General features: G+C 48.6%; 2 protein-coding genes and 1 pseudogene across 12 annotated transcripts in view; all 3 read left to right on the forward strand.

The window, feature by feature from the left end:
• The window catches only part of LOC139273639 (zinc finger protein 239-like), a 332544-nt gene that overhangs the window by 171203 nt on the left and 133683 nt on the right, over positions 1–27658 (forward strand). The gene's annotated exons all lie outside the window — the stretch shown is intronic.
• The window catches only part of LOC139273677 (zinc finger protein 271-like), a 76197-nt gene that overhangs the window by 23024 nt on the left and 25515 nt on the right, over positions 1–27658 (forward strand). The window lies entirely within an intron of this gene.
• LOC139274251 (U2 spliceosomal RNA) lies at positions 14907–15141 on the forward strand (annotated as a pseudogene).

The raw sequence follows: 27658 nt of genomic DNA on the forward strand, positions 1-27658 counted from the left end.
GTTACAGCGCCTCAAGTGCACATCCAAGTACTTTTTTAAAACGTGGTGAGGGTTTCTGCCTCAGCCACCCTTTCAGGCAGTGAGCTCCAGACCCCCAACACCGTCTGGGTGGAGAAATCTCCCCTCAAATCACCTCTAAACCTTCTACCAATTACTTTAAATTTATGCACCTAGTTGTTGACCCCTCTGCTCGGAAATAGGCCCTTTCTATTCACTATATCTAGGCCCCTCATAATTTTATACACCTCAGTCTCCTCTGTTTCAAGGAAAACAAACCCAGCCTATCCAATCTGTCCTCATAGCTAAGATTCTCCACTCCTGGCAACATCCTCGTAAATCTCCTCTGTACCCTCTCCAGTGCAATCACATCCTTCCTGTAATGCGGTGACCAGAACTGTGGCCTAACTAGTATTTTATACAGTTCAAGCATAATCACCCCTGCTCTTGTATTCTATGCCTCAGCTAATAAAAACAAGCATTCCGTATGCCTTCTTATCCACCTTATCTACCTGGCCTGCCAGCTTCAGGGATTTGTGGACATGCACTTGCTTTGTTCTTCTACACTTTTCAGTGACCTACCATTTAATGTGTATTCCCTTTCCTTGTTGGCCCTCCCCAAATGTATTACCTCACACTTCTCTGGATGGAATTCCATTTGCCACTGTTGTGCTCAATAAGATCACCTCACATTCTTCTAAACTCCAATGAATATAGGCCTAAACTGCTCAACCTTTCTTCATAACCCCCTCATCTCACGAATCAACCTCGTGAACCTTCTCTGAACTGCCTCCAATGCAAAGAGACCAAAACTGTATAAAGTACTCCAGGTGTGGTGTCACCAACACCCTGTACAGTTGTAGCAGGTCTTCCCTACTTTTATACTCCATCCCCCCTTGCAAAAGAGGCCAACATTCCATTTGCCTTCTTAATTACTTGCTGTACCTGCATGCTAACTTTTTGTGTTTCATGTACAAGGACCCGCAGATCCCTCTGTACTGCAGCATTTTCTAATCTTTCCCCATTTAAATAATTTGCTTTTATATTTTTCATACCAAAGTGGATAACCTCACATTTTCCCACATTATACTCCATCTCCCAAATTTTTGCTCACTCACTTAGCTTATCCATATCCCTTTGTAGATTCTTTGCGTCTTCCTCACAAATTGCTTTTCCACCTATCTTTGTATCATCAACAAATTAAACTACATTACTCTTGGTCCCTTCATCCAAGTCATTAATATAGATTGTAAATAGTTGAGTTCCCAGCACTGATCCCTGTGGCACCCCACTAGTTAGTTTGTCAACCTGAAAATGACCTATTTATCCCAATTCTGTTTTCTGTTAGTTAGCCAATCCTCTATCCATGTCAATATATTACTCCCAATTCTGTGAGCTCTTATCTTGTGCAGTAACCTTTTATGTGGCACCTTATCGAATGCCTTCTAGAAATCCAAATACATGACACCTACTGGTTCCCCTTTATCCACCCTGCTCATTACATCCTCAAAGAACACCAATAAATTTGTCAAGCATGATTTCCCTTTCATAAAACCAAGCTGACTCTGCTTGACTGTACCATGATCTTCTAAATGTCCTGCTGCTACTTCATCAATAATGGACTCCAGCATTTTCCCAATGACTGATGTTAGGCTAACAGTTTCCTGCTTTCTGTCTCCCTCCTTTCTTAAATAAGGGAATTACATTTGCTGTTTTCCAATCAAAAATCCAGGATCCAGGGATTTTTGGCAGATTACAACCAATGTAGCCACCATCTCTGTAGCCACTTCTTTTAATACCAGAGAGAGAAACAGTGTCTGACCTATCAAGAAAGACTGGATCAACTGGGCTTGTATTCACTGGAGTTCAGAAGAATGAGAGGGGACCTCATAGAAACGTTTAAAATTCTGACAGGGTTAGACAGGTTAGATACAGGAAGAATGTTCCCAATGTTGGTGAAGTCCAGAACCAGGGGTCACAGTCTAAGGATAAGGGGGAAGCCATTTAGGACCGAGATGAGGAATTTCTTCACCCAGAGAGTGGTGAACCTGTGGAATTCTCTACCACAGAAAGTTGTTGAGGCCAATTCACTAAATATATTCAAAAAGGAGTTAGATGAAGTCCTTACTACTAGGGGAATCAAGGGGTATGGTGAGAAAGCAGGAATGGGGTACTGAAGTTGCATGTTCAGCCATGAACTCATTGAATGGCGGTGCAGGCTAGAAGGGCCGAATGGCCTACTCCTGCACCTATTTTCTATGTTTCTATGTATTGCTTCCAGCTTGGTTAGCCCAATCTATATGCATATCAAAGTCACCCATAATAACTGCTGCACCTTTATTGCATGCACCCCTAATTTCCTGTTTGATGCCCTCCCCAAGGTGTGGCCTCACCAAGGCCCTGTACAACTGCAGTAAGACCTCCCTGCTCCTATACTCAAATCCTCTCGCTATGAAGGCTAACATGCCATTTGCCTTCTTCATCGCCTGCTGTACCTGCATGCCAACTTTCAATGACTGATGCACCATGACACTCAGGTCTTGTTGCACCTCCCCTTTTCCTAATCTATCACCATTCAAATAATATTCTGCCTTTCTGTTTTTGCCACCAAAGTGGATAACTTCACATTTATCTACATTCTACTGCATTTGCCATGCTTTTGCCCACTCACCTAACCTGTCCAAGTCACCCTGCAGCCTCTTAGCTTCCGCCTCAAAGCTCACACTGCCACCCAGCTTAGTGTCATCTGGAAACGTGGAGATATTACATTCAATTCCTTCGTCCAAATCATTAATGTATATTGTAAATAGCTGGGGTCCCAGCACTGAACTTTGCGGTACCCCACTTGTCACTGCCTGCCATTCTGAAAAGGACCCGTTCATTCCTACTCTTTGCTTCCTGTCTGCAAACCAGTTCTCTATCATGTCAATATATTAGCCCCAATACAATGTGCTTTAATTTTGCACACTAATCTCTTGTATGGGACCTTGTCAAAAGCTTTTTGAAAGTCCAAATACACCATATCCACTGGTTCTCCCTTGTCCACTCTACTAGTTACATCCTCAAAAAATTCTAGAAGATTTGTCAAGCCTGATTTCCCTTTCATAAATCCATGCTGTCTTGGACCGATCCTGTCACTGCTTTCCAAATGCGCTGCTATTACGTCTTTAATAATTGATTTCAACATTTTCCCCACTACCGATGTCAGGCTAACCGGTCTATAATTCCGTGTTTTCTCTCCCTCCTTTTTTAAAAATTGGGGTTACATTAGCTACCCTCCAATCCATGGGAACTGATTGAGAGTCTATAAAATGTTGGAAAATGACCACCAATGCATCCACTATTTCTAGGGCCACTTCCTTCAGTACTCTGGGATGCAGATTGTCAGGCCCTGAGGATTTCTCGGCCTTCAATCCCATCAATTTCCCTAACACAATTTCCTGACTAGAAACATAGAAACATAGAAAATAGGTGCAGGAGCTGAATGTAATGGCTGAACCTGAAACTTCAGTACCTGCCTCCTGCTTTCTCGCCATACCCCTTGATCCCTCGAGTAGTAAGGACTTCATCTAACTCCCTTTTGAATATATTTAGTGAATTGGCCTCAACTACTTTCTGTGGTAGAGAATTCCACAGGTTCACCACTCTCTGGGTGAAGAAGTTTCTCCTCATCTCGGTCCTAAATGGCTTACCCCTTATCCTCAGACTGTGACCCCTGGTTCTGGACTTCCCCAACATTGGGAACATTCTTTCTGCTTCTAACCTGTCTAAACCCGTCAGAATTTTAAACATTTCTATGAGGTCCCCTCTCATTCTTCTGAACTCCAGTGAATACAAGCCCAGTTGATCCAGTCTTTCTTGATAGGTCAGTCCCACCATCCCGGGAATCAGTCTGGTGAATCTTCGCTGCACTCCCTCAATAGCAAGAATGTCCTTCCTCAAGTTAGGAGACCAAAACTGTACACAATACTCCAGGTGTGGCCTCACCAAGGCCCTGTACAACTGTAGTAACACCTCCCTGCCTCTGTACTCAAATCCCCTCGCTATGAAGGCCAACATGCCATTTGCTTTCTTAACCGCCTGCTGTACCTGCATGCCAACCTTCAATGACTGATGTACCATGACACCCAGGTCTCGTTGCACCTTCCCTTTTCCTAATCTGTCACCATTCAGATAATAGTCTGTCTCTCTGTTTTTACCACCAAAGTGGATAACCTCACATTTATCCACATTATACTTCATCTGCCATGCATTTGCCCACTCACCTAACCTATCCAAGTCACTCTGCAGCCTCATAGCATCCTCCTCGCAGCTCACACTGCCACCCAACTTAGTGTCATCCGCAAATTTGGAGATACTACTTTAATCCCCTCGTCTAAATCATTAATGTACAATGTAAACAGTTGGGGCCCCAGCACAGAACCTTGCGGTACCCCACTAGTCACTGCCTGCCATTCTGAAAAGTACCCATTTACTCCTACTCTTTGCTTCCTGTCTGACAACCAGTTCTCAATCCACATCAGCACACTACCCCCAATCCCATGTGCTTTAACTTTGCACATTAATCTCTTGTGTGGGACCTTGTCGAAAGCCTTCTGAAAGTCCAAATATACAACATCAACTGGTTCTCCTTTGTCTACTTTACTGGAAAGATCCTCAAAAAATTCCAGAAGATTTGTCAAGCATGATTTCCCTTTCACAAATCCATGCTGACTTGGACCTATCATGTCACCATTTTCCAAATGCGCTGCTATGACATCCTTAATAATTGATTCCATCATTTTACCCACTACTGAGGTCAGGCTGACCGGTCTATAATTCCCTGTTTTCTCTCTCCCTCCTTTTTTTAAAAAGTGGGGTTACATTGGCTACCCTCCACTCGATAGGAACTGATCCAGAGTCAATGGAATGTTGGAAAATGACTGTCAATGCATCCGCTATTTCCAAGGCCACCTCCTTAAGTACTCTGGGATGCAGTCCATCAGGCCCTGGGGATTTCTCGGCCTTCAATCCCATCAATTTCCCCAACACAATTTCCCGACTAATAAAGATTTCCCTCAGTTCCTCCTCCTTATTAGACCCTCTGACCCCTTTTATATCCGGAAGGTTGTTTGTGTCCTCCTTAGTGAATACTGAACCAAAGTACTTGTTCGATTGGTCTGCCATTTCTTTGTTCCCCGTTATGACTTCCCCTGATTCTGACTGCAGGGGACCTACGTTTGTCTTTACTAACCTTTTTCTCTTTACATACCTATAGAAACTTTTGCAATCCGCCTTAATGTTCCCTGCAAGCTTCTTCTCGTACTCCATTTTCCCTGCCCTAATCAAACCCTTTGTCCTCCTCTGCTGAGTTCTAAATTTCTCCCAGTCCCCGGGTTCGCTGCTATTTCTGGCCAATTTGTATGCCACTTCCTTGGCTTTAATACTATCCCTGATTTCCCTTGATAGCCACGGTTGAGCCACCTTCCCTTTTTTTATTTTTACGCCAGACAGGAACGTACAATTGTTGTAATTCATCCATGCGGTCTCTAAATGTCTGCCATTGCCCATCCACAGTCAACCCCTTAAGTATCATTCGCCAATCTATCCTAGTCAATTCACGCCTCATACCTTCAAAGTTACCCTTCTTTAAGTTTTGGACCATGGTCTCTGAATTAACTGTTTCATTCTCCATCCTAATGCAGAATTCCACCATATTATGGTCACTCTTCCCCAAGGGGCCTCGCACAATGAGATTGCTAATTAATCCTCTCTCATTACACAACACCCAGTCTAAGATGGCCTCCCCCCTAGTTGGTTCCTCGACATATTGGTCTAGAAAACCATCCCTGATGCACTCCAGGAAAGCCTCCTCCACCGTATTGCTTCCAGTTTGGCTAGCCCAATCTATGTGCATATTAAAGTCACCCATTATAACTGCTACACCTTTATTGCATGCACCCCTAATTTCCTGTTTGATGCCCTCCCCAACATCACTACTACTGTTTGGAGATCTGTACACAACTCCCACTAACGTTTTTTGCCCTTTGGTGTTCTGCAGCTCTACCCATATAGATTCCACATCATCCAAGCTAATCCTAACTATTGCATTAATCTCCTCTTTAGCCAGCAATGCTACCCCACCTCCTGTTCCTTTTATTCTATCCTTCCTGAATGTTGAATACCCCTGGATGTTGAGTTCCCAGCCCTGATCATCCTGGAGCCACGTCTCCGTAATCCCAATCACATCATATTTGTTAACGTCTATTTGCACAGTTAATTCATCCACCTTATTGCGGATACTCCTTGCATTAAGACACAAAGCCTTCAGGCTTGTTTTTTTAACACCCTTTGTCCTTTTAGAATTTTGCTGTACAGTGGCCCTTTTTGTTCTTTGCCTTAGGCTTTTCTGCCCTCCACTTTTCCTCATCTCCTTTCTGTCTTTTGCTTTTGCCTCCTTTTTGTCTCCCTGCATTGGTTCCCATCCCCCTGCCATATTAGTTGAACTCCTCCCCAACAGCACTAGCAAACACTCCCCCTAGGACATTGGTTCCGGTCCTGCCCAGGTGCAGACCGTCCGGTTTGTACTGGTCCCACCTCCCCCAGAACCGGTTCCAATGCCCCAGGAATTTGAATCTCTCCTTGCTGCACCACTGCTCAAGCCACATATTCATCTGCGCTATCCTGCGATTCCTACTCTGACTAGCACGTGGCACTGGTAGAAATCCCGAGATTACTACTTTTGAGGTCATACTTTTTAATTTAGCTCCTAGCTCCTTAAATTCGTTTCGTAGGACCTCATCCCTTTTTTTTTTACCTATGTCGTTGGTACCAATGTGCACCACGACAACTGGCTGTTCTCCTTCCCATTTCAGAATGTCCTGCACCCGCTCCAAGACATCCTTGACCCTTGCACCAGGGAGGCAACATACCATCCTGGAGTCTCGGTTGCGGCCGCAGAAACGTCTATCTATTCCCCTCACCATTGAATCCCCTATCACTATCGCGCTCCCACTCTTTTTCCTGCCTTCCTGTGCAGCAGAGCCAGCCACGGTGCCATGAACTTGGCTGCTGCTGCCCTCCCCTGATGAGTCATCCCCCCCAACAGTACTCAAAGCGGTGTATCTGTTTTGCAGGGGGATGACCACAGGGGACCCCTGCACTACCTTCCTTGCACTACTCTTCCTGCTGGTCTTCCATTCCCTATCTGGCTGTTGACCCTTCTCCTGCGGTAAGACCAACTCACTACACGTGATACTCACGTCATTCTCAGCATCGTGGATGCTCCAGAGTGAATCCACCCTCAGCTCCAATTCCGCAACGCGGACTGTCAGGAGCTCGAGGCGGATACACTTCCTGCACACGTAGTCGCCAGGGACACCGGAAGTGTCCCTGAGTTCCCACATGGTACAGGATTTACTTCAGTTCCTCTTTCTTGCTAGACCCTCGGTCCCCCAGTATTTCCGAAAGGTTATTTGTGTCTTCCTCAGTGAAGACAGAACCGAAGTATTTGGTCAATTGTTCTGCCATTTCTTTGTTCCCCATTATAAATTCACCTGATTCTGACTGCAAGGGACTTACATTTGTCTTCATTAATCTTTTTCTCTTCACATATCTATAGAAGCTTTTTCAGTCACTTTTTATGTTCCCAGCAAGCTTACTCTCATACTCTATTTTCCCCCTCCTAATTAAACCCTTTGTCCTTCTCTGCTGAATTCTAAATTTCTCCCAGTCCTTAGGTTTGCTGCTTTTTCTGGCCAATTTATATGCCTCTTCCTTGGTTTTAAAACTATCCCTAATTTCCCTTGTTAGCCACGGTTGAGCCACCTTCCCCATTTTATATTTATGCTAGACAGGGATGTACAATTGTTGAAGGTCATCCATGTGATCTTTAAGTGTCTGCCATTGCCTATCCACCGTCAACCCTTTAAGTATCATTTGCCAGTCTATCCTAGCCAATTCACGTGTCATACCATCGAAGTTACCTTTCTTTCAGTTCAGGACCCTAGTCTCTGAGTTAACTGTGACAAGGACACTGTTTGTATCATGGTTTCCTCTCTCCAGATACTTTACTTTATTATAAACATTTCCATTCATTACAACTTTATTTTATATTCTCTGTCTCAGTCGTCCATATCATAACTAATATTTTTCTGGTATTATTATTCACAAAGCAAAATACTTCATTGAGCCAGTATAAATCTGATATTTCCTTCATCTGGAATACAAGGAAAAGTGCAAGCAGCTCCTTCTCACAGTGAGTGCATTATCACTCACAGAGCGCAGAGACACAGAACTGGCCTCAATCCTATTATCACAGACAGCAGAAGCTGTCACTCCAACAGTGATCCGAAGTGGCTGAGTTACATTGTGAATCTTACGGCCACACAGAGCGGTAGGATCCGATGCTGTTTCACCATTGAAACAGATCAGATTCATATACGAGATACTGAAATATACAGAATAAAACCCACACTTGCACACCAGAAGCTGATAGGTATAGATTAAAACCCACACTCATAGACCAGAAACTGTCAGGTACAGATTAAACCACACACTTTTTAGCAGAAACTGATGGTTACATATTAAACCCACACTCATACCAGAAACTGACAGCTATGGGATAAAACCAACACTCCAATACCAGAAACTAACAGGTACAGATTAATCCCACATTTTTTTTTTACCAGAAACTGACAGATACAGAATAAAACCCACACTCATATACAGAAATGACAGTTACAGATTAAACCCACACTCGTATACCAGAAACTGACAGGTACAGGTTAGACCCACACTCATATACCAGAAACTGACAGGTACAGATTAAACACACACTCATATACCAGAAACTGACAGGTACAGATTAAACACACACTCATTTACCAAAAACTGACAGGTACAATTTAAACACACACTCATATACCAGAAACTAACAGGTACAGATTAAACGCACACTCATATACCAGAAACTGACAGGTACAGAATATCATGCACACTCACATACCAGAAACTGACAGATATAGATTAAACACACACTCACATCCCAGAGATGGGCAGGTAATAAAATACACACTCATATACCAGAAACTGACAGGTACAGAATAAAATACACACTCGCATACCAGAAACTGGTAGGTACAGATTAAACCCCACACTCCCATACCAGAGATTGAAATGTATAGAATAAAATGCACACTCACATATCATAAACTGACAGTTACAGAAAAAAAGAACACACTCACATACCAGAGACTGACAGGTACAGAATAAAATACACATTAATATATCAGAAACTGACAGGTACAGAACAAACACGCACTCATATACCAGAAACTGACGGGTACAGAATAGTAACCCACACTCATATAGCAGATACTGACAGGTACAGATTACACCCTACACTCATATACCAGAAACTGACAGGTACAGATTAAAATACCCACTCACATATTAGAATCTGATATGTACAGATTACACCCCACACTCACATACCAGACACTGACAAGTACAGGTTAAAACCTATACTCACACATCAGATACTGACAGGTACAGATTAAACCCACACACATATGGCAGAAACCGACAGTTGCAGAATAGAAACCCACACTCACATACCAGAAACTGACAGTTCCAGATTAACCCCACAGTCATACATCAGAAATTGACAGGTACAGATTAAAGACCACACTCGCATACCAGAAACTGATATGTATAGATTAAATCTCACATTCACATATCAAAAACTGACAGTTAGATATTAAACCCACATTCATATACCAGAACCAAGAGGAACAGAATAAAATCCACACTCACAAAGCAGCTGACAGGTGCAGATTAACCCCACAGCCATACCAGAGACTAACAGGTACAGAATATTTATTCATAGGCAGTCCCTCGGAATCGAAGAAGACTTGCTTCCACTCTAAAAATGTGTCCTTAGGTGACTGAACAATACAATACGAGAACCACAGTCCCTGTCACAGGTGGGACAGATAGTCATTGTGGGAAAGGATGGATGGAACTGGTTTGCCACATGCTCTTTCCGCTGCCTGCGCTTGATTTCTGCATGCTCTCGGCGATGAGACTCGAGGTGCTCCACTTAGGGCTGTCTTTGGCCAGGGACTCCCAGGTGTCAGTGGGGATGTTGCACTTTATCAGGGAGGCTTTGAGGGTGTCCTTGTAACGTTCCCTTTGTCCGCCTTTGGCTCGTTTGCCATGAAGACGTTCTGAGTAGAGCGCTTGCTTTGGGAATCTTGTATCTGGCATGCGAACAATGTGGCCTGCCCAGCGGAGCTGGTGAAGTGTGGTCAGTGCTTCAATGCTGGGGATATTGGCCCAGTCAAGGACATTAACGTTGGTGAGTCTGTCCTCCCAGGGGACCTGCAGGATCTTGTGGAGACATAGTTGGTGATATTTCTCCAGCGACTTGAGGTGTCTACTGTACATGGTCCATGTCTCTGAGCCATACAGGAGGGCGGGTATTACTACAGCCCTGTAGACCATGAGCTTTGTGGCAGATTTGAGGGCCTGGTCTTTGACCACTCTTCTTCAGACAGCCGAAGGCTGCATGGGTGCACTGGAGGCGGTGTTGAATCTCCTCATCAATGTCTACTCTTGTTGATATGAGGCTTCCGAGGTATGGGAAATGGTCCATGTTGTCCAGGGTCACACCGTAGATCTTGATGACTGAGGGGCAGTGATGTGCAGTGGGGACAGGTTGGTGGAGGACCTTTTGTCTTACGGATGTTTAGTGTAAGGCCCATACTTTCGTACTCCTCAGTGAATACGTCGACTATGTCCTGGAGTTCAGCCTCTGTATGTACGCAGCTGCAGGCGTCGTCTGCGTACTGTAGCTTGATGACAGAGGTTGGGGTGATTTTGGATTCGCATGCCAGACACAGAATTCCACAGATTCACAACCCTCTGGGAGAAGGAATTTCTTCTCCCAGAGGGTTGTGAATCTGTGGAATTCTTTGCCCAAGGAAGCAGTTGAGGCTAGCTCATTGAATGTATTCAAATCACAGATAGATAGATTTTTAAACAATAAGGGAATTAAGGGTTACGGGAAGCGGGCGGGTAAGTGGAGCTGAGTCCATGGCCAGATCAGCCATGATCTTGTTGAATGGCGGAGCAGGCTCGAGGGGCTAGATGGCCGACTCCTGTTCCTAATTCTTATGTTGGACCTGACCTGGAGTCGACGAAGGTTGAACAGGTTCCCACTGGTTCTGTAGTTTAGTTCCACTCTAGTGGTAAGCTTGTTGACTGTGAGGTGGAGCATGGCAGCGAGAAAGATTGAGAAGAGGGTTGGGGTGAAGTCCCAGCCCTGTTTGACCCCAGTTTGGACATGGATTGGCTCTGTGATGGATCTGTTGGTAAGGATCACGGCCTGCATCTCGCCGTGGAGCAGACAGAGGATGGTGACTAACTTTTGGGGGCATCCGAAACAAAGGAGGACGCTCCATAGACCCTCGTGGACCCTCGTGGTTGATATTGTCAAAGGCCTTTGTAAGGTCGAAGAAGGCCATGTACAAGGTACAGAATAAACACCACACTCACATATTAGAGAGTGACAGGTACCGATTAAAACCCACAATCACATAACCGAAACTGAGAGGTACAGAATAACCCCCACAATCATATACCAGTAACTGACGGGTACAGATTAAACGCCACACTCATATACCAGAGATAGATAGGTACAGAATTAAATACACACTCACATACCAGAATCTGACACCATCAGTTCCCGGGTGATCCAGACCGCCGTGCGCCTGCTGCTGCCCGGGGAGCTGGCCAAGCACGCCGTGTCGGAAGGGACAAAGGCGGTGACCAAGTACACCAGCTCCAAGTAAAACTCCACGCTGTCCTGACAGAACAAACCCCAAACACAACGGCTCTTTTAAGAGCCACCCACAGCCTCTCTGAAAGAGCTGCACAAGCGCATCACCCTTTAGACTCAATTTACTGTAATTATTTCCTGAACATGTGTGTTTGAGAACCTTTGCATTTCCAGCCGTGGATTTAGTTTTGATTTCTCATAAGCAGCTTCACTGTCCGGTTCGACGTTAGGCCGCTGTTGAATTTCCCGCCATTCAAGCTGCAAACACGGTTCCTTGTCGCTCGTTCCCATTTACAGCGCCTGTCGAGGAATTAGGAGCTTGTTTAGGGGATGAGACTCACATTTCAGTCACCTCATTCGCAAGCCCCTTTCGAGTTTATTTTTCAATTCCTGTTGCAGGTCAATCCGTGTATTAACCCGGGACTCCCCGCAGTGTAAAAACCGAGAATGGGAGTTCGTACAGAGACCAGAACGGGAGCAGTGTGAACACTCTGTCCCTCTTCCCTTTTCACAGAAGGACTTCCAGTTCTGGTCTCACTTCCCCCTGTGCGGAGGATCGATCCATGATCTGTGATTCCCAACTTTTACACAGTTTGAGCTGGAATGTGTCCCGTTACAGAGTCAGTGGGGATTGATTGCCGTCCGTTACAGACAGATTGACAGTGAACGCGAATTTAATCCTGATTTTAACAGTCTGGAATTTGTAAGGGAAATATGGAATAAAATAAAAGGAAGTAAAACCTGTTTGTAAACCTTTGGCTAATGGTGAATTTATTAACATAATCCGCACTTAAAAAATTTATTGGCGGTGTTTTTGAAATTAAAAATCGTTCGAGGTCTGACTGTTGACAGGAATTTCCGCCCTCGTTTCATTGGTGGTCTCAACAGACAATGGGTAAGGCGAGAGATTAACATTCAGTGGCGATTTGAGTAAAGAATCACCATGACTGGATGAGGAGGCAAAGGATTGGGTAAAGGCAAAGTCAAGCGAATCTCGGGCCTGATCTACGAGAAGACCCGCGTGATACTGAAGGTTTTCCTGGAGAATGTGATCCGCGATGCGGTCACCGACACTGAGCACGCCAAGCGCAAGACGGTCACTGCCATGGATGTGGTCTACGCTCTGAAACAGCAGGGCCGCACTCTCGATGGGTTCGGCGGCTGAACAACGCGACCTTTCCCCCAAGCACAACACAAAGGCTCTTCTCAGAGCCACCCACCGCCTCACAGAGAGAGCAGTGACCCGGGGAACGGGGGCGAGATAGTTGATTTACATTTTGTTCTGCATAGATATGTTTTTTTGCCAAAATCGATATTGTGGTGTTAGGTGTTTTAAATCAGCATATACACGATGGACAGAATGTCCTTTTAGTTTTCGAATCATAGACATTTACGGAGCATTCCAGATGAAGGTAATACTGAAACAACTAATGTAGTTAGAACATAAGAACATAAAAACATAAGAAATAGGAGCAGGTGTAGGCCATACGGCCCCTCGAACCTGCTCTGTCATTTAATACGATCATGGACTACTTCCCTGCCCCATAAACCCTTATTCACTTATCGTTTAAGAAACTGTCTGTTTCTGTCTTAAATTTATTCAATGTTCCAGCTTCCACAGCTCTCTGAGGCAGCGAATTCCACAGATTCACAACCCTCAGAGAAGAAATTTCTCCTCATCTCAGTTTTAAATGGGCGGCCTCTTATTCTAAGATTAAGACCTCTAGTTCTAGTCTCCCCTAGCAGTGGGAACATCCTCTCTCGTTCACCTTGTCAAGCCCCCTCATAATCTTATATGTTTCGATAAGATCACCTCTCAATCTTCTGAATTCCAATGAGTCGAGGCCCAACCTACTCAACCTTTCCCCATAAGTCAACCTTGTGAACCTTCTCTGAACTGCCTCCAAAGCAAGTATATCCTTTTGTAAATATGGAAACCAAAATTGCATGCAGTATTCCAGGTGTAGCCTCACCAATACTCTGTACAACTGTAGCAAGATTTCCCTGCTTTTATACTCCATCCCATTTGCAATAAAAGCCAAGATTCCATTGGCCTTCCTGATCACTTGCTGTACCTGCATACTGACCTTTTGTGTTTCATGCACAAGTACCCCCAGATCCCGCTGTACTGCAGCACTTTGCAATCTTTTGCCATTGAAATAATAACTTGCTCTTTGATTTTTTTCTGCCAAAGTGCATGACCTCACACTTTCCAATATTATACTCCATCTGCCAAATTCTTGCTCACTCACTTAGCCTGTCTATGTCCTTTTGCAGAATGTTTGTGTCCTCACACATTGCTTTTCCTCCCATCTATGTATCGTCAGCAAACTTGGCTGTGTTACACTCGGTCCCTTCTTCCAAGTCGTTAATATAGATCATAAATAGATGGGGTCCCAGCACTGATCCCTGTGGCATCCCATTGGGTACTGATTGCCAACGTGAGAATGAACCATTTAGCCCGACTCTCTGGTTTCTGTTCGTTAGCCAATCCTCTATCCATGCTAATATATTACCCCCAACCCCATGAACTTTTATCTTGTGCAGTGAGTAACCTTTTATGTGGCACCTTGAAAATGCCTTCTGGAAGTCCAAATACACTACATCTACTGCTTCCCCTTTATCCACCCTGTTCGTTACATCCTCAAAGAATTGCAGCAAATTTGTCCAACATGACTTCCCCTTCATAAATTCGTGCTGTTACATCCATGTTACAGCAGTGGCAGATAAGAAAGGTGTTGAATTAAACGATGGGAGAAAGGCAGCATCAGGGCGGAAAGACAGTGAGGGCCCCTTGCCCTCAGAGAAGGACTCCCAAGTCCTGATCAGAAGTGACCCTCAGGCAATCTCGGTTACAAACCGGTCAATGTCTCGAACATAGAAAAATCTAGATCGACAAACACAGCAGCGAGTTTGCTGTTCAGATATATATATAGGAAAAAATGTGAATGAAACTTGCTCATAAGTCCGGCCGTCATTAACCATTTTTACCTGAGAGCAGAACAGAAACATAAAGAACAGAGTACAAATCGGGAGGGGATGCAATTGATGACCTCATTTAAGAATTTGAGATTGTGGCGAGCAATAAATCGCTTTTCGGCCTTTTGGCTAAGATCAAGTGTAGTACCGTTTCTGACCAGCCACCATGACCTCATGGTGGTTCCTCCCTGGTCAGGAAGGTACATGCTTGCATTTTTGGAAACAGGAGGTGGGTGGGGAGGGTTGACCCATCCACCTCCACGGAGGTGTGTGGGGGACCTGACCCATCCACCTCCATGGCACGAACCTGGTATTGCAGTACTTCCAGGAACGGTGCAGTGGCTCTAGGCCTTTTGGCTAAGAGCATTGGCGCAGAGTGATCCTTGACAGGTGCAAGGTGATCTCTGGCGTTTGTGATTTGACAAAGAATTGGAACGATTGGCTACGAATTAAAAAAAAAAAATCTGATTGGATGTTTAAAGAGACCAATCAGAGAGATACAGAACAATGGAAATTGACAACGCAGCCAATGAACCAATCATATTCATTGCCTTCACCAATTCCTCATTAGCATAGGGCTGTGGGCGGAGTGTGGGGCTGCCTATATAATGCGAGCCTGGAGCAGAATTTGCTTCATATCTATGCCCGACTGAACAAGACAATGCCTGAGGAAAAGAAACCAGCTTCAAAAAAGGGTGCCAAGAAAGTTATCAAGAAAACACCACCAAAGGGCGGTAAGAAGCGCCGAAAGTCGAGGAAGGAGAGTTACTCCATCTACATCTACAAAGTGATGAAGCAGGTTCACCCCGACACCGGGATTTCCTCCAAGGCCATGGGCATTATGAACTCGTTTGTGAACGATATTTTCGAGCGCATCGCGGGTGAGGCTTCCCGCCTAGCCCATTACAACAAGCGCCGCACCATCAGCTCCCGGGAGATCCAGACCGCCGTGCGCCTGCTACTGCCCGGTGAGCTGGCCAAGCACGCCGTGTCGGAAGGGACAAAGGCGGTGACCAAGTACACCAGCTCCAAGTAAAACTCCACGCTGTCCTGACAGAACAAACCCCAAACACAACGGCTCTTTTAAGAGCCACCCACAACATCATTAAAAGAGCTGCACAAATACATCTCCCTTTAGACTGAATTTACTATAATTATTTCCCGAACAACTGTGTATGAGAACCTTTACAGTTCCAGCTGTAGATTTAGTTTTGAATTCTCATAAGCAGCTTCACTGAGGGGTTCGACCTTGGTGTCGCTGGAATTTCCTGCAGAGTCAACTACAAACACGTCCCTGGTCGCTTTCACTTTGTTCTCAGACCCGTTCATTCACAGCGCCTGCCGACGAATTTATTTTGGGGGGCGAGGAAACTCCGATTTCAGTCACATTTTCACTCAAGCCCTTTTCACGTTTTGTTTTATTCCATTGCGCTCAGTCTGTTTATTAACCCGAGACTCCCCGCAGTGTAACAACCCAGAATGGGAGTTCTTAGAGACTAGAACAGGGGCAGTTTGAACACTCTGTCCCTCTTTTTTCACAGAAGGACTCTCCGTTCTGGTCTCACCCCCACAGCAGCTCCTGTGAAAACAAGTTCACTTTTACAAAGCTGGAGCTGGAATGTGTCCCGTTACAGAATCAGTGGGGACTGAGTCCCGCCCGTTACAGACAGTTTGAAGCTGAAGCCGAATTTAATCTTGATTGTAACAGGCTGGAATTTGCAAGGCAAACATGGAATAAGACAAAAGGAAACAAATTATTTAGAAATATATGGCTAACTGTGAAGTTACTAACATAATCCGCAATTTTAACAATTATTGGCGGGATTTTTGAATTTTAAAAATCGTTAGATTCTGATTGTTGGGAACCAGTAATTTCCGCCCTCCTTTCTTTGGTGGACTAAACAGGCTGTGATTGGTCATCGGAAACGGCCAATGAAATCCACCACAGAGTGACCAATCACAAGTTGGCTCCCTGCATCCCTCCAGAAGGTATAAGAAGGGCAGATATGGGAGGAGTTTCTCATTCCTTGTCTGAACCTGCGGATTGTGGAAATGTCTGGAAGAGGAAAAACCGGCGGTAAAGCTCGGGCCAAGGCCAAGTCTCGCTCCTCCCGGGCTGGACTGCAGTTCCCTGTGGGCCGTGTTCACAGGCTCCTGCGAAAGGGGAACTACGCTGAGCGTGTGGGTGCCGGAGCCCCGGTCTACATGGCTGCTGTGCTCGAGTATCTGACCGCTGAAATCCTGGAGCTGGCCGGCAACGCGGCCCGCGACAACAAGAAGACCCGCATCATCCCCAGACACCTGCAGCTGGCCATCCGCAACGACGAGGAGCTCAACAAGCTGCTGGGAAAGGTGACCATCGCTCAGGGTGGGGTGCTGCCTAGTATCCAGGCTGTGCTGCTGCCCAAGAAAACCACCACTTCGTCCAAGAGCAAGTAAAGCGGATAAGATTTAATCTAATAACCCAAAGGCTTTTTTCAGAGCCACTCACAGTATCTGAAAGGGCTGCTTACTGTATTATTGGAGACCTTCAGTTCAGGTACCGATAAATTGGTCTGTTTCAGACCTGTATGCGGGAGTTTTCAGTTCCTGGTATCTGTATTACGGTTCTCTGCTCACCCAAACTGTTCGAGTTAGCAGCTAATAATTAAACTACAGTTGTCAGAGCCTCAAAACTTGTATAAATACTGCAACCGGTTCCTTAAATATTCTTTAGTCTATCAATGAAAGCTGTATGAAGAGAGTCGGCTGTTATTAAAAGGGCCTAGTTTAATTCTGGTCTGGTTTGAGAGTTTGAATGCTGGTTCTGTTCCCGGGAGCTCCGGCCGTTCCCGGGCTGTGTATTTCTCTTCCTTAGCCGGCCAGTTTAGACCTACACTGAGCAGCCAAGCGCAAGACGGTCACTGCCATGGATGTGGTGTACACTCTGAAACGGCAGGGCCGCACTTTCTATGGATTCAACGCGACCCTCTTCCCCCAAGCACAAAGCAAAGGCTCGTCTCAGTGCCAACCACCGCCTCACAGGGAGTGGGGGGAGGGGCGGGGAGCTGGAGGGAGATATCGTTGATTTATATTTTGTTCTGTATAGATAGATATTTTCGCCAAGGTCTATATGTTTGAAATCAGCATATGCACGATGGATGGTATATCCTTTTAGTTTCAGAATTATAGACATTTATCATCGAAGCTTCCAGGACGGAAGGATGCCACTTCGGCCCATCGTGTCCGTGCCAGCCAACAAAAGGTTATCCAGCCTAATCCCACTTTCCAGCTCTAGGTCCGTAACCCTGCAGGTTATGGCACTTCAAGTGCACATCCAAGTAGTTTTAAATGTGGTGAGGGTTTCTGCCTCGACCACCCATTCAGGCAGTGAATTCCAGATCCCCACCCTCTGCGTGAAGAAATTTCCCCTCTAAACCTTCTGCCAATTACTTTAAATTTCTGTCCCCTGTGCTAAGGGAAATAGGCCCTTTACAGCACAACTCTTTTGGGGAAAACATCATAAATTAATCCAAGTGCCCCCAGATCTGGGGTACACTCCAAACACTTTTCTGTGCCCTTTTTTTTTGGTTATTTTTGTGGGGTTTTTTTGGGGCAGAAAAACCATAATTTACAAGTGTCCCCTATAAAAGGGAAGGGGGACACTAAAACCCAGCAATTAAAACAAATCAAACTTCAAAACATATAAAATCATATTAAAATTTGGTGCCGGGGGTGACAATGCACTCCAGTCCCTCCGGCACCTACCTCTCGCAGAAGGCCGCGAGCGTACCGGTGGACACCGCGTGCTCCATCTCTAAGGACACCCTGGCCCGGATGTAAGCACGGAAGAAAGGCAGGCAGTCAGGCTGAACGACCCCCTCGACCGCCCGCTGCCTGGACCGGCTGATGGCACCCTTGACCGTGCCCAGGAGCAGTCCTACAAGAAGGCCTTCGGACCTACCCGCTCCCCTCCGCACAGGGTGCCCAAAGATCAGGAATGTGGGACTGAAGTGCAGCCAGAAATTGAGGAGCAGCCCCTTTAAATAATGGAACAGGGGGTGCAACCTTGTACATTCACTAAAAACGTGGAACACGGACTCTTCCAGACCGCAGAAATTGCAGGCGGCCTGGGAGCCCGTGAACCAACTTAAACATTTATTGCATGGGACTGCTCCGTGTACCACCTTCCAGGCCAAGTCCCCGATAAATAATGGGAGGACTCCCGCATAGAGTGCATTCCATCGGGGACCCCTGCCTCCTCCAGATGGCAAGATGGTACGCCATGGCGTGTCCGGATGGCAGACGAGGATGGCAAAGTTGAGAGTGTGCAGGAGCAGCCTGTACAGGAAACCCCTCCATGCAGAACTGAAAGGCACGGAGGGGATTTCCCCGAGGTGGCTCAAGTTGTGAGGCGCCGGCTCCCAAGGGAGGTTCCGCGGTTTGGCACCGATGAGGAATTCTGTCCGGACGGGGGGCAGTTCGGACGGGATCTCCTCACGTGCTTGAGCCTCCTCGACACACCTAATGGAGTCAGGGCCCAGAGCTGTTTTTAGCGACTCAATGGTATTGGCCATGCGGCGGACTTCGGCCGAATTTAGGTGCCAAGCCAGCATGTCTGGCGTCATCCAGCCTGCGCCTCCATCATTGAGCAGGTCCCTGACCCTGGTCACCTCGCCAGCCGCAGCCCTCTTGTTCGACTGCCACCTGAAACCTCGGTCGTGGAGGTACGGATTCCCGAGCAGCGGCTCCTGCAGGACAGCTGCCACTCCAGCCGGTGGAGAGCTGCGCTTGGTGGAGACTTTGTCCAGACCCTGATGAGTTCCTGGTAAAAGACAGGCAGCCCCTCGACGGTGGTCCTGATGCCCCCCAAGCTCACAAACAGGAGCTGCATGTCGTAGTTGAGGCTGTGCTGCTGGCGGAAGAAATGCGTCACCAGTGCACGCCACCTAGGAGGGGGCTCAACGTAAAGGTATCTCTGCAGGGTCTGAAGACGGAAAGTCGCTAGCTGGGTGCTGACGCACACCAACAACTGACCGCCCTCCCTAAGCGGGAGACTCAAGACCGCCGCAGAGACCCAGTGCTTCCTGTTGTTCCAGAAGAAGTCCACCAGCTTCTTCTGTATCTTGGCGACAAACGCAGGGGGAAGGGGTCAAAGTGACCAGCCGGTACCACAGCATAGCGGCCACCAGCTGGCACTCGACCCCTGTAGGACAGCACTTCGAGCAGTCCTGTCCAGCGCCCGAGGCGAACGGCGACCTTGGCCTCCAGCTCTTGCCAGTTCGCCGGTCAGGCTTCCTCGTCAGGGCTCAGGTAGACTTCCAGATAGAGGAGATGGGTCGTGCTCCAGGCAAAAGGCCTGAGCTCCTCTGGCAGGGAGTCCACTCACCACTGACCCACCAGGAGTCCGGAACATTTCTCCCAGTTGATACTGGCGAAGCATGCGGCTGAGTAAATCTGCTGGCACTCACGCATCCTCCGCAGGTCAGTGGGATCCTCTACCGTGAGGAGCACATCATCGGCGTAAGCTGAGAGGACGACCTCCATGCCCAGCCCTTGCAGAGCCAGTCCTGTCAACCTCGTCCGCAGGAGGCACAGAAAAGGCTCCACGCAGATGGCATATAACTGGCTGGACATGGGGCATCCCTGGCGCACCCCACTCCTAAAGCGAAGGGGCACCATCAAGGACCCATTAACCTTAATCAGACACTCCGCGGTGGCATACAAAAGTCGGATCCGGGTGACGAAATGCGTCCCGAACCCGAAAGCGCGCAGAGTTCCGAACAGATAGTCGTGATCCACCCTGTCGAACGCCTTCTCTTGGTCGAGGGATAGGAAGGTGACCGACAGACCAGCCTCCTGGGAATGATGGATGAGGTCCCGAACCAGATGGATGTTATCGTGGATTGTCCGGCCCGGGACTGTGTAGGACTGGTCGGGGTGGATCATGTGGTCCAGCACAGTGCCAAGGCGAGCAGACATCACCCTGCCAAAGATTTTGTAGTCCGTGCTGAGGAGGGAGACTGAGCGCCAGTTCTTAAGTAGGCGGAGATCGCCCTTCTTAGGCAGCAGGACGATGACTGCCCTGCATCTCCCCAGTTGCCAGACTTTCCCCCAGGACCCGCACGTTGTCACCCCCCAGGACGTCCCAGAACGCCCTGTGGAACTCCATGGGTCAGCCCGTCCAGCCCTGGGGCTTTTCCCCTCGATAGCCAGTGGAGGGCGCCAGGCTTAGCGGAGCTTCCAGATTTTCGGCGCCCTCCGGGCCGACCTTCGGTAGGTCCTCCCACAAAACTCTACGCACTTCCTAGCTGGACGGCTCCGGAGAGAACAGAGCCCCATAATATCCTCGGGCCCTGTTGCTGACGCCCTCCAGATCTGAGACAGAGAGCCATCATCGGCCAGCAACGTCAAGAGCTGCTTACGGACACCCTGTCTTTTTTCCAGCGAGTAGAAGAAGGGGGAGCCGCGGTCCAGATCCCGCAGGAACCGGATCCGCGACGTCACGAACGCGCCTCGGGACCTGACGAACTGCAGGTCCTTCAGCGCGGCCTTCTACGCTTCGTACACCATCCGCAGGGCCGGGTCCTCGACGACCTGACTGAGACGGGATTCCAGGTCGAGCACCTCTTTTTCTAGGCCCGCACCTTGGTCGACCCCCTCGCATACTCTTGGTAGAAGACACGGACGTGAATCTTGCCCATGTCCCACCATAACCTCAAGGAGGGGAAGTCCCCCTGCTTCCTTCTCCAGTCGGCCCAGAAATGACGGAACAAGTCCTGGAACCGCTCGTCCTCCAGCAGCTGGTTGTTAAAATGCCAGTACGCGGATCCCGTCCTCGCGTGGAGCGAAGCGAGCTCCACCCACACCAGGTGGTGGTCTGAACACGGCACCAGCCGCATGGAGGCCGCCGGAACACAGGAAACGTATGCCCGAGACACGTAAAGGCAGTCGATTCTGGACCATCCTCTTCCCAAGTAAAGGCGCTGGAGTCGGGATGGCGATTTCGCCAGACGTCCACCAAGTCGAAGGACCCGACCAGGTCCCTCAACTTCTCGATCACCGTCATGCTCTGCGGGGCACCGGAGCGGTCCCTCACCTCGAGGGTGCAGTTGAAATCCCCTCTGAGGACAATGCAGTTGCCGACAGCGACAGAGCCAAGAAGAGCGGACACTTCATCGAAGAAGCGCGTTTGCTGCGGGCCGGGCTGAGGTGCGTACACATTCATGAGATGGAGCGGCACGTCCCCCAGGTGAACCGTGACGTGCAGCAAGCGGCAAAATGGCCACCCCACAAGAAGTGGCAGTGTGGTGACTCATGCGGACCTCTCCTTGCCATTCCAGGAGCCACGTTCGTCTCCCGGAACGGTGTGGGTTTCTTGCAGGAAGCACACCGCGTATTTCCCCTCCCGCAGGAGCAAAAAATTGTTAAATCTACGGCGTGCCTCTCTGCCGCCGTTGATGTTGAGCCTGGCTATGGTTATCTTCATGACAACCTCTACTTAACCTATTGTGGTGGGGGGGAGTGGAGTCGTTTGTTGACCTCCACTCCCTCAGCAGCCCAGCGAGCAATGTTTTGAGCCGACGCAGCTCAAGGCTTTACGCCTTTGATAAGGGACCACCCGCGGCCATGGTTTTAGCGGCAGCGCAGATGGACCTGATGAGGAGCGCCGGCTCGGACCATTTTTCCAGGGCCAGATGGGCTCAGTTGTGGCGATCCTGGCTCTGGACCATAAAGTCCCGGAGTTCCTTTACAGGAATGAGGGGGGACTCAGCAGCGGGCACGAGGAGATCCACCACCTCACTGGCGATGGACTCCAGATCTTCTCCCGCACCCTCCACCGAGTCCCCATCCCCCTCCGGGAGTTCACCGCTAGCAGCCGGTCCATCGACCACCCGAGGTGCGACAAACGGCCCGGCCACTCCATCCGGCCCTGGCTCTGCCCCGATCCCACCACCATGATCGTCGGCAGACGAGTCCCCACTGGGCTATTTTAATTGTGGTGCTGGGTCAGGAAGCAGCAGCGGAAGGGGTTCCTCCTCAGCCCCAGGCACCGGGGAACATGGAGAGACCTGGTCGAAGAACTGCTCCAGGTCCTCCAAGTCCCCCACCTCCAAAGTTGGGGGCGAGGGTTGGTGTTCTTCCCCATTCCCGCCGCCACCCCCCAGCCCAGTGTGTGTCGGTTCTTTAAAATTATTAAAATTTTATTTATCTGCCAGATCGAGCAGATCCCGGGAGATGTTGTATATTGGCTGAGCGGGCTCAGGTTCGGCCTTTTCAGCCCTGCCCACCTCAGTCCCTGGGATGCCCGACCCAGCGGCGACGCATTCCTCCGCCGGCCCCACGCCCCCCACAACAGGCAGATCTTCCTCGCCATCCCCGGGAGGCAGAGGCTGGGCAGCCTCGACTGTCTGACTCTCCCCGGGGACAGATTCTCCCCCACCTACGGCGCGGTTTGGGGGTGCTGGTGGGGGACGCGGGACATGTGGCAGGCACCAACTCCTCCGTGGAGGGATATTGTTCCCCCTCCACCTCATTGGAGCGGTGCCTCCTTTTTTGTCTGGGGGAGGGGGCGCGGAGACAGGGAGACCTCAATGACTGCCGAGGCCTCCCGCTCCACTCCCCCCTTTTATTTTTCTTGCCCACGCCCAAGCCCCTCTGCGGTATTGGTCGAGGGCTTGGGCACGGGCTCAGGGCAGGTGACAGAGGTAGGCCGGATGCGGTGATGAGGCTATCCGGTGCTCAGGGGACCCGCCTCGAGGTATTTCACCTTCTTCCATGCCTTCCTTCCACCCGGACGCTCTCCCTCACCGCCGGAGGCCATGAAGACAAAGGCCTCCAACGATGTCCGCGCATCCACGCGGATGCTACTAGGGGGAGGGGTGGCGATGGCGCCAGCCTTGGCTGCCTTTGGTGTTTTGGTGGCCTTGGAGGTGGGGCAGTTCTTACGAACATGCCCCACCTCCCTACAGGCATGGCACCGCACGCCATCCAACGTCCCCTCGTGCACCACGTTAAAGGTGCCCTCTGTCATCTCCTCCCGCGCCAGCCGGACAAAAAGCTGGCGCTGGAAGGAGAACACATGATGCAGGCTGGTCTCCCTGAGACCGAGCGGTATCGGGTTAATCCCCGACCCCAGTTGATGTAGGTGGGGGAGCAGGAGCTCAGCGGGAACAAAGGGCGGGACATTCGAAAGAATGATCCTCTGCGTGGTGGCCTCGAGAGGGTCCACCGGCTGGAATGTCTGACCCACCGTGAGCCCCTTTTCAAGGGCCAGGGACACCACCCGCTCCGACCCCAGGAAGAACACAGCCTTCCTGGACATCTTGAAGGCCACGACAATAGCCGAGGGGCCGACTACCCCAGCCATCGCCCACACGCAGTCCTTGATGCTCATAGTGAGGTGAGTGTAGCTCTTGACCCCATGTTTTTTAGTTATTAATCTAAATGGTAGCAGTGCAGCTGGATGCGCAGTGGCTGTGGAAGCCGCCTGCGCGTAAGTCTTAACTGGCCCTGCCACCGACATAGATGGGGTTGCCATCACGGGGTCCCTTTAAGGGTTACACTCACCCCAAGGTCACAGGCCTTAATGGTCTTAATAGGCCTCGTTAAATGTGGGAGCAGAGGGAGCTCTTAATGAGGCACACCTCTCCCCTAGTTAACGATTAGGGAGGGGCCTTGCTCCCTCTGCTCATTGTCTTGATTTTTTAATTAGGAGGAAAGAGCTCTCAGGGAGAGAGGGGAGAGACAGAGAGAGTGACAGAGTGACAGAGAGAGAGAGAGGGGGGGTGGGAAAGAGGGAAGCTGTGAGGGCAGGTCTCCCCTCACAGTGCTGGGTGGGTGTTTTGCTGGGGTGCACTCCCCAGATGGCAAAATAACAGTCTTATTAGGTGGTCTTTGGGGGGGAGGGGTTCTGCTTCGACTACCCATTCAGGCAGTGAGTTCCAGACCCCCACCCTCTGCGTGAAGAAATTTCCCCTCTAAACCTGCTAATTACTTTAAATTTATGTCCCCTGTGCTAAGGGAAATAGGCCGTTTACGGCACAGAAGGTACAGCATATTCCAGTGAAGGTAACACTGAAACAACTAATATAGTTACAGCAGTGACAGATAAGAAAGATGTTGAATTAAACGGTGGGAGGAAGGCAGCATCAGGGCGGAAGGTCAGTGAGGGTCTTTTGCCCTCACAGAAGGACTCCCAAGTCCTGACCAGAAGTGACCCTCAGGCAATCTCGGATACAAACCGGTCAATGTCTGTCGAACATGTAGATATCTCGATCGATAAAGAACAGAGTATGGCTTGGGAGGGGATGTAACTGATAAACTAATTCAAGAATTTGAGATTGTGGCGAGCAGTAAATCTGATTGGTCTCTTTAAATATCCAATCAGAGAATTACAGAACAATGGAAATTGACAACGCAGCGAATGCACCAATCACAATCGTTGCCTTCACCCATCCCTCATTAGCATAGGGCTGTGGGCGGAGTGTGGGGCTGCCTATATAATACGAGCTCCGAGCTAAGTTTACGTCATGTCTGGGTCGGATTGAACAAGACGATGCCTGAAGAGAAGAAATCAGTTACTGCCAAGAAAGGCGCCAAGAAAGTGATCAAGAAAACGCCACCGAAGGGCGGCAAGAGGCGCAGAAAGTCGAGGAAGGAGAGTTACTCCATCTACATCTACAAAGTGATGAAGCAGGTTCATCCCGACACCGGCATCTCCTCCAAGGCTATGGGCATCATGAACTCGTTTGTGAACGATATTTTCGAGCGCATCGCGGGTGAGGCTTCCCGCCTGGCCCATTATAATAAGCGATCCACCATCAGCTCCCGGGAGATCCAGACCGCCGTGCGCCTGCTGCTGCCCGGGGAGCTGGCCAAGCACGCCGTGTCGGAAGGGACAAAGGCGGTGACCAAGTACACCAGCTCCAAGTAAAACGCTGACGAAACAAACCCCAAACACAACGGCTCTTTTAAGAGCCACCCACAACCTCTCTGAAAGAGCTGCACAAACGCGTCATCCTTTAATCTCAATTTACTGTAATTATTTCCTGAGCAAGTGTTTTTGACAACATTTAAAGATCCAGGGTAGATTTAGATACGAATTTTCAGATAATCGGTTTTACTGTCCGGTTCAGCCTTAGCTTCGTTGATGAAGTTCCCTCCCAGTAAAATATAAACACTCCCTGGTCGCCTGCCGACGAATTATGGTCTTGTTTTAGACTTTACTCACCTCATTCTCTCTCAAGCCCTTTTTCAAAAAAAAAATCTAGTTAGTCAACCCGCTTATTACCCGGAGCCTGCGTGTGCAACAACTCAGAATGGAAGTTCTTACAGAGACCAGAACGGGGCAGTTGGAACACTCTGTCCCTCTTCTCTTTTCACAGAAGGACTTCCAGTTCTGGTCTCACTCCCGCCTGTGCGGAGGATTATCCATGATCTGTGATTCCCAAATTGTACAAAGAATGAGCTGGAATGTGTCCCGTAACAGAATGTTTGAAAGTGAACCCTAATTTAATCCTGATTGTAACATCCTGGAATTTGGAAGGCAATATGGAATAAAATGTGTTTGGAAATCTTTGGCTAATGATGAATTTATTAACATAATCCGCATTGTAAAAATTACGGGCGGGGTTTTTGAAATTGAAGATTCGTTGGAAGTCGAACAATAATTTTCGCCCTCTTTTCAGTGGCAGGCTAAGCAGATGGTGATTGGTCATCGGAAAAGACCAATGAAATGCACCGCAGAGCGACCAATCACAAGTTCACTCCCTGTATCCCTCCAGAATGTATAAGAAGAGCAGATGAGGGAGGAGTTTTGCATTCTTTTTCTGAACCTGTGGATTGTGGAAATGTCTGGAAGAGGAAAAACCGGCGGTAAAGCTCGGGCCAAGGCTCGTTCCTCCCGGGCCGGACTGCAGTTCCCTGTGGGCCGTGTTCACAGGCTCCTGCGAAAGGGGAACTACTCTCAGCGTGTGGGTGCCGGAGCTTTGGTCTACATGGCTGTTGTGCTCGAGTATCTGACCGCTGAAATCCTGGAGCTGGCCGGCAATGCGGCCCGCGACAACAAGACGACCCGCATCATCCCCAGACACCTGCAGCTGGCCATCCGCAACGACGAGGAGCTCAATAAGCTGCTGGGAAAGGTGACCATCGCTCAGGGCGGGGTGCTGCCGAATATCCAGGCTGTGCTGCTGCCCAAGAAAACCACCACTTCGTCCAAGAGCAAGTAAAGCGGACAAGATTTAATCTAATAACCGAAAGGCTCTTTTCAGAGCCGACCACAGTATCTGTGGAAGGGCTGCTTACTGACTTAATTGAGTCAGAGCCCTTTAATTCATGTACCGATAGATTGGCTTATTTCAGACCTGTAAACATAGAAAATAGGTGCAGGAGTAAGCCATTCGGCCCTTCGAGCCTGCACCACCATTCAGTAAGATCATGGCTGATCTTTCACCTCAGTACCCTTTTCCTGCTTTCTCTCCACACCCCTTGATCTCTTTAGCCATAAGGGCCACATCGAACTCCCTCTTGAATATATCTAACGAACTGGCATCAACAACTCTGCCGTAGGGAATTCCACAGGTTAACAACTCTTGAGTGAAGAAGTTTCTCCTCATCTCAGTCCCAAATGGCTTACCCCTTATCCGTATGGGGGAGTTTTCAGTTCCCGTTCTCTGCATTACGGTTCTCTGCTCACACATACACTCTTCCAGTTAACAGCGAATAACTGAACTACAGTTGTCACTCAACAATTGTATAAATACCGCCACCGGTTCTTTAAATATTCTTTAGTCTGTCTATGAAAACTAGAGAGTTGGCGGCGATGAATTAATATAGTAATCAAAGAGCCTAGTTTAATTCTGGTCTGGTTTGAGATAA

Source organism: Pristiophorus japonicus, chromosome 9 (assembly GCF_044704955.1).
Source record: "Pristiophorus japonicus isolate sPriJap1 chromosome 9, sPriJap1.hap1, whole genome shotgun sequence".
Taxonomy (NCBI): Eukaryota; Metazoa; Chordata; class Chondrichthyes; family Pristiophoridae; genus Pristiophorus; species Pristiophorus japonicus.